Raw genomic sequence first — 12659 nt, 5'->3', positions numbered from 1 at the left:
AATTGTGAGATATAAAGTCAGAATTGAGAGATATAAAGTCAGAATTGTGTGATATAAAGTCAGAATTGTGTGATATAAAGTCAGAATTGTGAGATATAAAGTCAGGATTGAGAGATATAAAGTCAGAATTGAGTGATATAAAGTCAGAATTGTGTGATATAAAGTCAGAATTGTGAGATATAAAGTCAGGATTGAGAGATATAAAGTCAGGATTGAGTGATATAAAGTCAGAATTGTGAGATATAAAGTCAGAATTGAGAGATATAAAGTCAGAATTGTGTGACATAAAGTCAGAATTGTGTGATATAAAGTCAGAATTGTGAGATATAAAGTCAGGATTGAGAGATATAAAGTCAGGATTGAGTGATATAAAGTCAGAATTGTGAGATATAAAGTCAGAATTGTGAGATATAAAGTCAGAATTGTGAGATATAAAGTCAGAATTGTGAGATATAAAGTCAGAATTGTGAGATATAAAGTCAGAATTGCGAGATATAAAGTCAGAATTGCGAGATATAAAGTCAGAATTGCGAGATATAAAGTCAGAATTGTGAGATATAAAGTCAGAATTGTGAGATATAAAGTCAGAATTGAGTGATATAAAGTCAGGATTGAGTGATATAAAGTCAGGATTGAGTGATATAAAGTCAGAATTGCGAGATATAAAGTCAGAATTGTGAGATATAAAGTCAGAATTGTGAGATATAAAGTCAGAATTGCGAGATATAAAGTCAGAATTGTGAGATATAAAGTCAGGATTGTGAGATATAAAGTCAGAATTGTGAGATATAAAGTCAGAATTGTGAGATATAAAGTCAGAATTGCGAGATATAAAGTCAGAATTGCGAGATATAAAGTCAGAATTGCGAGATATAAAGTCAGAATTGTGAGATATAAAGTCAGGATTGTGAGATATAAAGTCAGAATTGTGAGATATAAAGTCAGGATTGTGAGATATAAAGTCAGAATTGAGTGATATAAAGTCAGGATTGTGAGATATAAAGTCAGGATTGTGAGATATAAAGTCAGAATTGTGAGATATAAAGTCAGAATTGTGAGATATAAAGTCAGAATTGAGTGATATAAAGTCAGGATTGAGTGATATAAAGTCAGAATTGAGTGATATAAAGTCAGAATTGCGAGATATAAAGTCAGGATTGAGTGATATAAAGTCAGGATTGAGTGATATAAAGTCAGAATTGAGTGATATAAAGTCAGAATTGAGAGATATAAAGTCAGAATTGTGTGATATAAAGTCAGAATTGTGTGATATAAAGTCAGAATTGTGAGATATAAAGTCAGGATTGAGAGATATAAAGTCAGAATTGTGTGATATAAAGTCAGAATTGAGTGATATAAAGTCAGAATTGAGAGATATAAAGTCAGAATTGTGTGATATAAAGTCAGAATTGTGTGATATAAAGTCAGAATTGTGAGATATAAAGTCAGGATTGAGAGATATAAAGTCAGAATTGTGTGATATAAAGTCAGAATTGTGAGATATAAAGTCAGAATTGAGAGATATAAAGTCAGAATTGTGTGATATAAAGTCAGAATTGTGTGATATAAAGTCAGAATTGTGAGATATAAAGTCAGGATTGAGAGATATAAAGTCAGAATTGAGTGATATAAAGTCAGAATTGTGTGATATAAAGTCAGAATTGTGAGATATAAAGTCAGGATTGAGAGATATAAAGTCAGGATTGAGTGATATAAAGTCAGAATTGTGAGATATAAAGTCAGAATTGAGAGATATAAAGTCAGAATTGTGTGACATAAAGTCAGAATTGTGTGATATAAAGTCAGAATTGTGAGATATAAAGTCAGGATTGAGAGATATAAAGTCAGGATTGAGTGATATAAAGTCAGAATTGTGAGATATAAAGTCAGAATTGAGAGATATAAAGTCAGAATTGTGTGACATAAAGTCAGAATTGTGAGATATAAAGTCAGGATTGAGAGATATAAAGTCAGGATTGAGTGATATAAAGTCAGGATTGAGTGATATAAAGTCAGAATTGTGAGATATAAAGTCAGAATTGAGAGATATAAAGTCAGAATTGTGTGACATAAAGTCAGAATTGTGAGATATAAAGTCAGGATTGAGTGATATAAAGTCAGAATTGTGAGATATAAAGTCAGGATTGAGTGATATAAAGTCAGAATTGTGAGATATAAAGTCAGGATTGAGTGATATAAAGTCAGAATTGTGAGATATAAAGTCAGAATTGAGAGATATAAAGTCAAAATTGTGTGATATAAAGTCAGAATTGTGTGATATAAAGTCAGAATTGTGTGATATAAAGTCAGAATTGTGAGATATAAAGTCAGGATTGAGAGATATAAAGTCAGAATTGTGTGATATAAAGTCAGAATTGTGTGATATAAAGTCAGGATTGAGAGATATAAAGTCAGAATTGTGAGATATAAAGTCAGAATTGTGTGATATAAAGTCAGAATTGAGTGATATAAAGTCAGAATTGAGTGATATAAAGTCAGAATTGAGTGATATAAAGTCAGAATTGTGTGATATAAAGTCAGAATTGTGTGATATAAAGTCAGAATTGTGAGATATAAAGTCAGGATTGAGAGATATAAAGTCAGGATTGAGTGATATAAAGTCAGAATTGTGAGATATAAAGTCAGAATTGAGAGATATAAAGTCAGAATTGTGTGACATAAAGTCAGAATTGTGAGATATAAAGTCAGGATTGAGTGATATAAAGTCAGAATTGTGAGATATAAAGTCAGGATTGAGTGATATAAAGTCAGAATTGTGAGACATAAAGTCAGGATTGAGTGATATAAAGTCAGAATTGTGAGATATAAAGTCAGAATTGAGAGATATAAAGTCAGAATTGTGTGATATAAAGTCAGAATTGTGTGATATAAAGTCAGAATTGTGTGATATAAAGTCAGAATTGTGAGATATAAAGTCAGGATTGAGAGATATAAAGTCAGAATTGTGTGATATAAAGTCAGAATTGTGTGATATAAAGTCAGGATTGAGAGATATAAAGTCAGAATTGTGAGATATAAAGTCAGAATTGTGTGATATAAAGTCAGAATTGAGTGATATAAAGTCAGAATTGAGTGATATAAAGTCAGAATTGAGTGATATAAAGTCAGGATTGAGTGATATAAAGTCAGGATTGAGTGATATAAAGTCAGAATTGAGTGATATAAAGTCAGAATTGAGAGATATAAAGTCAGGATTGTGTGATATAAAGTCAGAATTGTGAGATATAAAGTCAGAATTGAGAGATATAAAGTCAGAATTGTGTGACATAAAGTCAGAATTGTGTGATATAAAGTCAGAATTGTGAGATATAAAGTCAGGATTGAGAGATATAAAGTCAGGATTGAGTGATATAAAGTCAGAATTGTGAGATATAAAGTCAGAATTGTGAGATATAAAGTCAGAATTGTGAGATATAAAGTCAGAATTGTGAGATATAAAGTCAGAATTGTGAGATATAAAGTCAGAATTGCGAGATATAAAGTCAGAATTGCGAGATATAAAGTCAGAATTGCGAGATATAAAGTCAGAATTGTGAGATATAAAGTCAGAATTGTGAGATATAAAGTCAGAATTGAGTGATATAAAGTCAGGATTGAGTGATATAAAGTCAGGATTGAGTGATATAAAGTCAGAATTGCGAGATATAAAGTCAGAATTGTGAGATATAAAGTCAGAATTGTGAGATATAAAGTCAGAATTGCGAGATATAAAGTCAGAATTGTGAGATATAAAGTCAGGATTGTGAGATATAAAGTCAGAATTGTGAGATATAAAGTCAGAATTGTGAGATATAAAGTCAGAATTGCGAGATATAAAGTCAGAATTGCGAGATATAAAGTCAGAATTGCGAGATATAAAGTCAGAATTGTGAGATATAAAGTCAGGATTGTGAGATATAAAGTCAGAATTGTGAGATATAAAGTCAGGATTGTGAGATATAAAGTCAGAATTGAGTGATATAAAGTCAGGATTGTGAGATATAAAGTCAGGATTGTGAGATATAAAGTCAGAATTGTGAGATATAAAGTCAGAATTGTGAGATATAAAGTCAGAATTGAGTGATATAAAGTCAGGATTGAGTGATATAAAGTCAGAATTGAGTGATATAAAGTCAGAATTGCGAGATATAAAGTCAGGATTGAGTGATATAAAGTCAGGATTGAGTGATATAAAGTCAGAATTGAGTGATATAAAGTCAGAATTGAGAGATATAAAGTCAGAATTGTGTGATATAAAGTCAGAATTGTGTGATATAAAGTCAGAATTGTGAGATATAAAGTCAGGATTGAGAGATATAAAGTCAGAATTGTGTGATATAAAGTCAGAATTGAGTGATATAAAGTCAGAATTGAGAGATATAAAGTCAGAATTGTGTGATATAAAGTCAGAATTGTGTGATATAAAGTCAGAATTGTGAGATATAAAGTCAGGATTGAGAGATATAAAGTCAGAATTGTGTGATATAAAGTCAGAATTGTGAGATATAAAGTCAGAATTGAGAGATATAAAGTCAGAATTGTGTGATATAAAGTCAGAATTGTGTGATATAAAGTCAGAATTGTGAGATATAAAGTCAGGATTGAGAGATATAAAGTCAGAATTGAGTGATATAAAGTCAGAATTGTGTGATATAAAGTCAGAATTGTGAGATATAAAGTCAGGATTGAGAGATATAAAGTCAGGATTGAGTGATATAAAGTCAGAATTGTGAGATATAAAGTCAGAATTGAGAGATATAAAGTCAGAATTGTGTGACATAAAGTCAGAATTGTGTGATATAAAGTCAGAATTGTGAGATATAAAGTCAGGATTGAGAGATATAAAGTCAGGATTGAGTGATATAAAGTCAGAATTGTGAGATATAAAGTCAGAATTGAGAGATATAAAGTCAGAATTGTGTGACATAAAGTCAGAATTGTGAGATATAAAGTCAGGATTGAGAGATATAAAGTCAGGATTGAGTGATATAAAGTCAGGATTGAGTGATATAAAGTCAGAATTGTGAGATATAAAGTCAGAATTGAGAGATATAAAGTCAGAATTGTGTGACATAAAGTCAGAATTGTGAGATATAAAGTCAGGATTGAGTGATATAAAGTCAGAATTGTGAGATATAAAGTCAGGATTGAGTGATATAAAGTCAGAATTGTGAGATATAAAGTCAGGATTGAGTGATATAAAGTCAGAATTGTGAGATATAAAGTCAGAATTGAGAGATATAAAGTCAAAATTGTGTGATATAAAGTCAGAATTGTGTGATATAAAGTCAGAATTGTGTGATATAAAGTCAGAATTGTGAGATATAAAGTCAGGATTGAGAGATATAAAGTCAGAATTGTGTGATATAAAGTCAGAATTGTGTGATATAAAGTCAGGATTGAGAGATATAAAGTCAGAATTGTGAGATATAAAGTCAGAATTGTGTGATATAAAGTCAGAATTGAGTGATATAAAGTCAGAATTGAGTGATATAAAGTCAGAATTGAGTGATATAAAGTCAGAATTGTGTGATATAAAGTCAGAATTGTGTGATATAAAGTCAGAATTGTGAGATATAAAGTCAGGATTGAGAGATATAAAGTCAGGATTGAGTGATATAAAGTCAGAATTGTGAGATATAAAGTCAGAATTGAGAGATATAAAGTCAGAATTGTGTGACATAAAGTCAGAATTGTGAGATATAAAGTCAGGATTGAGTGATATAAAGTCAGAATTGTGAGATATAAAGTCAGGATTGAGTGATATAAAGTCAGAATTGTGAGACATAAAGTCAGGATTGAGTGATATAAAGTCAGAATTGTGAGATATAAAGTCAGAATTGAGAGATATAAAGTCAGAATTGTGTGATATAAAGTCAGAATTGTGTGATATAAAGTCAGAATTGTGTGATATAAAGTCAGAATTGTGAGATATAAAGTCAGGATTGAGAGATATAAAGTCAGAATTGTGTGATATAAAGTCAGAATTGTGTGATATAAAGTCAGGATTGAGAGATATAAAGTCAGAATTGTGAGATATAAAGTCAGAATTGTGTGATATAAAGTCAGAATTGAGTGATATAAAGTCAGAATTGAGTGATATAAAGTCAGAATTGAGTGATATAAAGTCAGGATTGAGTGATATAAAGTCAGGATTGAGTGATATAAAGTCAGAATTGAGTGATATAAAGTCAGAATTGAGAGATATAAAGTCAGGATTGTGTGATATAAAGTCAGAATTGTGAGATATAAAGTCAGGATTGAGTGATATAAAGTCAGAATTGTGAGATATAAAGTCAGAATTGAGAGATATAAAGTCAGAATTGTGTGATATAAAGTCAGAATTGTGTGATATAAAGTCAGAATTGTGAGATATAAAGTCAGGATTGAGAGATATAAAGTCAGAATTGTGTGATATAAAGTCAGGATTGTGAGATATAAAGTCAGAATTGTGTGATATAAAGTCAGAATTGAGTGATATAAAGTCAGAATTGAGTGATATAAAGTCAGAATTGTGAGATATAAAGTCAGAATTGAGAGATATAAAGTCAGAATTGTGAGATATAAAGTCAGGATTGAGTGATATAAAGTCAGAATTGAGTGATATAAAGTCAGGATTGAGTGATATAAAGTCAGGATTGAGAGATATAAAGTCAGAATTGTGAGATATAAAGTCAGGATTGTGTGATATAAAGTCAGGATTGTGTGATATAAAGTCAGAATTGAGAGATATAAAGTCAGGATTGTGTGATATAAAGTCAGGATTGTGAGATATAAAGTCAGGATTGAGTGATATAAAGTCAGAATTGTTTGATATAAAGTCGGAATTGAGAGATATAAAGTCAGGATTGAGTGATATAAAGTCAGAATTGAGTGATATAAAGTCAGGATTGAGTGATATAAAGTCAGAATTGAGTGATATAAAGTCAGAATTGAGTGATATAAAGTCAGGATTGTGAGATATAAAGTCAGGATTGAGTGATATAAAGTCAGGATTGAGAGATATAAAGTCAGAATTGAGTGATATAAAGTCAGGATTGAGTGATATAAAGTCAGGATTGAGAGATATAAAGTCAGAATTGAGAGATATAAAGTCAGGATTGAGTGATACAAAGTCAGGATTGAGAGATATAAAGTCAGAATTGTGAGATATAAAGTCAGAATTGTGAGATATAAAGTCAGGATTGTGAGATATAAAGTCAGGATTGTGAGATATAAAGTCAGAATTGTGAGATATAAAGTCAGAATTGTGAGATATAAAGTCAGGATTGTGAGATATAAAGTCAGGATTGTGAGATATAAAGTCAGGATTGAGTGATATAAAGTCAGGATTGAGAGATATAAAGTCAGAATTGAGTGATATAAAGTCAGGATTGAGTGATATAAAGTCAGGATTGAGAGATATAAAGTCAGAATTGAGAGATATAAAGTCAGGATTGAGTGATACAAAGTCAGGATTGAGAGATATAAAGTCAGAATTGTGAGATATAAAGTCAGAATTGTGAGATATAAAGTCAGAATTGTGAGATATAAAGTCAGGATTGTGAGATATAAAGTCAGGATTGTGAGATATAAAGTCAGAATTGTGAGATATAAAGTCAGGATTGAGTGATATAAAGTCAGAATTGAGTGATATAAAGTCTGAATTGTGTGATATAAAGTCAGAATTGTGAGATATAAAGTCAGAATTGTGAGATATAAAGTCAGGATTGAGTGATATAAAGTCAGAATTGAGTGATATAAAGTCAGGATTGTGAGATATAAAGTCAGGATTGAGTGATATAAAGTCAGGATTGAGAGATATAAAGTCAGAATTGTGAGATATAAAGTCAGAATTGTGAGATATAAAGTCAGGATTGTGAGATATAAAGTCAGGATTGTGAGATATAAAGTCAGAATTGTGAGATATAAAGTCAGGATTGAGTGAGTGATATAAAGTCAGGATTGAGAGATATAAAGTCAGGATTGAGAGATATAAAGTCAGAATTGAGTGATATAAAGTTAGGATTGTGAGATATAAAGTCAGGATTGAGTGATATAAAGTCAGGATTGAGTGATATAAAGTCAGAATTGTGAGATATAAAGTCAGGATTGTGAGATATAAAGTCAGAATTGTGAGATATAAAGTCAGGATTGAGTGAGTGATATAAAGTCAGGATTGAGAGATATAAAGTCAGGATTGAGAGATATAAAGTCAGAATTGAGTGATATAAAGTTAGGATTGTGAGATATAAAGTCAGGATTGAGTGATATAAAGTCAGGATTGAGTGATATAAAGTCAGAATTGAGTGATATAAAGTCAGGATTGTGAGATATAAAGTCAGGATTGAGTGATACAAAGTCAGGATTGAGTGATATAAAGTCAGAATTGAGTGATATAAAGTTAGGATTGAGTGATATAAAGTCAGAATTGAGTGATATAAAGTCAGGATTGAGTGATATAAAGTCAGAATTGAGAGATATAAAGTCAGAATTGTGAGATATAAAGTCAGGATTGAGTGATATAAAGTCAGAATTGAGTGATATAAAGTCAGGATTGAGTGATATAAAGTCAGAATTGTGAGATATAAAGTCAGGATTGTGTGATATAAAGTCAGAATTGAGTGATATAAAGTCAGGATTGAGTGATATAAAGTCAGAATTGAGTGATATAAAGTCAGAATTGTGTGATATAAAGTCAGAATTGTGTGATATAAAGTCAGGATTGAGTGATATAAAGTCAGAATTGAGTGATATAAAGTCAGAATTGAGTGATATAAAGTCAGAATTGTGAGATATAAAGTCAGAATTGAGTGATATAAAGTCAGAATTGAGTGATATAAAGTCAGAATTGAGTGATATAAAGTCAGAATTGTGAGATATAAAGTCAGAATTGTGAGATATAAAGTCAGGATTGTGTGATATAAAGTCAGAATTGTGAGATATAAAGTCAGAATTGTGTGATATAAAGTCAGAATTGAGTGATATAAAGTCAGGATTGAGTGATATAAAGTCAGAATTGAGTGATATAAAGTCAGAATTGAGTGATATAAAGTCAGAATTGTGAGATATAAAGTCAGAATTGAGTGATATAAAGTCAGAATTGAGTGATATAAAGTCAGAATTGAGTGATATAAAGTCAGAATTGTGAGATATAAAGTCAGAATTGTGAGATATAAAGTCAGGATTGTGTGATATAAAGTCAGAATTGTGAGATATAAAGTCAGAATTGTGTGATATAAAGTCAGAATTGAGTGATATAAAGTCAGAATTGAGTGATATAAAGTCAGAATTGTGAGATATAAAGTCAGAATTGAGTGATATAAAGTCAGAATTGAGTGATATAAAGTCAGAATTGTGAGATATAAAGTCAGAATTGTGAGATATAAAGTCAGAATTGTGTGATATAAAGTCAGAATTGAGTGATATAAAGTCAGAATTGAGAGATATAAAGTCAGGATTGTGAGATATAAAGTCAGGATTGAGTGATATAAAGTCAGAATTGTGTGATATAAAGTCAGAATTGAGAGATATAAAGTCAGAATTGAGTGATATAAAGTCAGAATTGTGAGATATAAAGTCAGAATTGAGTGATATAAAGTCAGAATTGAGTGATATAAAGTCAGAATTGTGTGATATAAAGTCAGGATTGTGTGATATAAAGCCTGAATTGTGAGATATAAAGTCAGAATTGAGTGATATAAAGTCAGAATTGAGAGATATAAAGTCAGGATTGTGAGATATAAAGTCAGGATTGAGTGATATAAAGTCAGAATTGTGTGATATAAAGTCAGAATTGTGTGATATAAAGTCAGAATTGTGTGATATAAAGTCAGGATTGAGTGATATAAAGTCAGAATTGAGTGATATAAAGTCAGAATTGTGTGATATAAAGTCAGAATTGAGTGATATAAAGTCAGGATTGAGTGATATAAAGTCAGAATTGAGTGATATAAAGTCAGGATTGTGTGATATAAAGTCAGAATTGTGAGATATAAAGTCAGAATTGTGAGATATAAAGTCAGAATTGTGAGATATAAAGTCAGAATTGAGTGATATAAAGTCAGAATTGAGTGATATAAAGTCAGAATTGTGAGATATAAAGTCAGAATTGTGAGATATAAAGTCAGAATTGTGTGATATAAAGTCAGAATTGAGTGATATAAAGTCAGAATTGAGTGATATAAAGTCAGAATTGTGAGATATAAAGTCAGAATTGAGTGATATAAAGTCAGAATTGAGTGATATAAAGTCAGAATTGTGAGATATAAAGTCAGAATTGTGAGATATAAAGTCAGAATTGTGTGATATAAAGTCAGAATTGAGTGATATAAAGTCAGAATTGTGAGATATAAAGTCAGAATTGTGAGATATAAAGTCAGAATTGTGAGATATAAAGTCAGAATTGTGTGATATAAAGTCAGAATTGAGTGATATAAAGTCAGAATTGTGAGATATAAAGTCAGAATTGAGTGATATAAAGTCAGAATTGTGAGATATAAAGTCAGAATTGAGTGATATAAAGTCAGAATTGAGTGATATAAAGTCAGAATTGAGTGATATAAAGTCAGAATTGTGAGATATAAAGTCAGAATTGAGAGATATAAAGTCAGAATTGAGTGATATAAAGTCAGAATTGTGAGATATAAAGTCAGGATTGTGTGATATAAAGTCAGGATTGTGTGATGGAATCAAGCCTCCTATTCGTCCCAGTCAGAATGCTCTCCTAAAATTTCTCCTTCAGATTTCCTAAACATCACGCAGGTTCACACACCTCAACAACATGCACGAGTTGAACCCTGACGTGAGATTTGATCATAGCCACCACTCAGGTCCATATTGATAAATGCCAGTTTTCCGTTGCGCTTTCATAAATGAGGGCTAGTGTGTTTTAATATTTTTATATGTGAAATAATCATGTATGTAATTAAGGGAAGTAGCTCCATCTGAAGAAGGGTTTAGTTCATTTCGATTCAGTTTGACTGACCGTCCTCACCCTACTAACCTCATTCATCCTCAAACTCCGTGAGGACAAACGGCAGAAGGCCCTGTGGTGTCTCCGCTCCAACACACACACACACACACACACACACACACACACACACACACACACACACACACACACACACACGGCCGAAGCCTTCCTGAGGATGAATGTTGTTTTATTATATAACGCCTGCATGTTTGCTCACATGTACACATAGCAGAGCCCATGAGATCTGCGAATTGTTTCATAGTCCGGCCTGCGCTGCTGGCGTGATGTGGAAGGGCAGGATAATAACGATGAGGTTTATCGACGTCATGTCAAGTCATGCATACAGGCTCCAAAATTAATTTTTTACCATGCTTGCCAATGGCAGGCGAAATGTACCGTTCATAAATGTTTTTTATGGGTTAAAAAAAACTGCACTGCAAAAAATGCTCTTCTTCCTTAGTATTTTTGTCTTGTTTTCTGTTTGAATTAAGATTATTTTTCTCACCCCATTGGCAGATTATTTATCTTATTTTAAGCAAAAACTCTCTTCATTTTGAGTTATTTTCCCCAAAACAAGACAATTACTTTTGCTTGTCTAGTAAATACTTCTTGTTTTAAGAATGTTTAGATGTTTGGACTCGAAACAAGACAAAAATACTGAGTAAGAAGAGCATTTTTTGCAGTGTATAAAAATATTTTTGGTAATTTAGTTTTATTGGTTTATCGTGCATCACAAGGTAAAGGATTATCGGCAAACGCATTGTGTGTGTTAATTCTGGAACCTAAAAATAGACACATTTGATTTGCCTCTGGTGTAAAAAAAGGAAAGCATGCATAAATAGGCCATGTCACAGTATTAATGCAAAAAATTACATTTTTGTCTGCAAATCCATCAGAACATTTGGCTGATATGAGAACAAAACGCTGCACATTGTCTTACAGGATAAAATCAGAGCCTGGAGCTCCAACACGAGCTTTTCAGGTTCTTACTATATTACGGAGCGCAGATAAATGTGTGTGTCTTTGCCCTCAGCGAGAGCGACAGAACAGTTTGTTAGTGGAGCAGATCGGGAATGATTCAGTCCCGGAGGAGGAGGGGTGTGTGTGTGTGTGTGTGTGTGTGTGTGTGTGTGTGTGAGGGGAGGGGGGAGGAGGGTGTCAGCGAGAGAGAGAAAGTGAGAAAGAAGCAAAAATAGAGACATTATCACGATGCACAGAGATGTATAATTTGTTTTTTATCAACCGGCGTTGACGATTTCAGGGTAGCAGTGGCTGTATTTATAATCATTCATGTGATGATGATGCACTAAGGCTCCGTCCACACGGATCCGGCGTTTTTGAAGCATGCATCCGATATTTTTCGAAACCGGGTTCCAAAGCGGATAAATCGGAAAACGCTCATCTTCCGTCTCCGTGTGTACAGCGAATCCGTATATTTTCTGAAACGGTGATGTCATCACACTACGTCCAGCACGGTGAAGAGTTACGGGATACGGCTACGGGCTCTGGGCATGAGCTCATCAACATCGCCTCAGTTAATGACCGTATCTGCAGTACTGTAAGGCTGTGTTTAGGGTCGGGGTCGGTGTAGGCGTTAATAAAACACATCTGTTAAGTAGCAAATGTATTTATTGTTATTTTATTGTGATATTGTGCCTCACCTCTGACCACTGCTATACCCCTTCTAGCCACAACTCTTCTTCTC

The sequence above is a fragment of the Pseudorasbora parva genome, chromosome 16 (assembly GCF_024679245.1).
Source record: "Pseudorasbora parva isolate DD20220531a chromosome 16, ASM2467924v1, whole genome shotgun sequence".
NCBI lineage: Eukaryota > Metazoa > Chordata > Actinopteri > Cypriniformes > Gobionidae > Pseudorasbora > Pseudorasbora parva.
This window is presented reverse-complemented; position numbering follows the sequence as displayed.